Consider the following 1,145-nt stretch of genomic DNA (forward strand, 5'->3'; position numbering starts at 1 on the left):
ACTTCAAGAAATAGTAAAATAATGGCACGGGAGAGACAATGACTCTTAATGAATTCATGTGAGTAAAGTGTGCGGTGACCAGTGTGGGGACAGGCAGTCCCGAGGCCGCCTTCCGGAAGAGAAAAACAAAACAATTGTTTTCCATTGCTATAGAGTATTTACCTCCCTCTCCTGAGGCACACAGGGCCACTCGGATTTCATGTCCAATGCCCGGATTGCTTCTGTCTGAGTGCCCTGGCAGCCATATAATTTAAATAAGGCCAGTGAGATGCCACACTGGAGCCCACAGTCAGGCTTAAGGTAGGAATCATCTCAGCTGCTCCCTCAGCCAGGTGAGCTGTTCCACTTCCATTTCCGCCCCCCGCAAAAAAAACCCTCCCTCAGGGGCCAGGAGGCCCCCCCCCCAAATCCCACCCACCCGCAGGGTTGAACGTCTTCAGCGTTCAAATGCCACCTTTCCCCTTCAGACCAAAGCCCCGCGGAACCTATCAACCGCCTGGAAAATAAAACAGCCTCCCAGGCCCTGTGGAAAAAAAGGGAAAAGAAATAAATCACCGCGGCTGCCTCTAACTCTGGACAGGTGGCACCTTGGCACAAGCGCACTGAAATCACTTTCTTCCTGGGCTGCAGAGAGCTGAATCCCTTTGGCAGCAAGACCAGCACCCCTCAATCTGGAAGGGGGGAGTGTGCTGGGGAGGAGCCTGGAGCTCAGGGCGAGAGGTCTGTGACCTCCCTCGAAGTCGCGCTATCGGCCTTGGTCGGCGTATCTAGTGTAAACGCGGTTTTCACACATAAATAACGTGCCACATCTGGCCCTTCGGTTTTATGGCTTCTTAGCGACGGAGCAATTTATAGATGGCGACCTTGTTAACCAGCAGCCCGGCTCGCCAGGACTGCAGGGTCCAAGGCACGGCTGGGGACGGAGGAGGGGCGAGGGAGACGAGAGACCAGGGTCCCAGATCTCCAGCTCAGGGGGCGCTAAGGAGAAGGAACCTACTCGCCTGTTTGGGGGCCAGGGGCCGAGGGAAGGTGGCAGCCGCCCTCCCCCCAAGCCGGCCATGTGGCAACTGAGAGAGCCATCGAAGCCCAAGTGTGTTTGCGCTCATACCCAATTTATTACCGCTGAACATATGGCCAATATTTTG

Source organism: Equus quagga, chromosome 12 (genome assembly GCF_021613505.1).
Source record: "Equus quagga isolate Etosha38 chromosome 12, UCLA_HA_Equagga_1.0, whole genome shotgun sequence".
In the NCBI taxonomy this organism is placed as follows: Eukaryota; Metazoa; Chordata; class Mammalia; order Perissodactyla; family Equidae; genus Equus; species Equus quagga.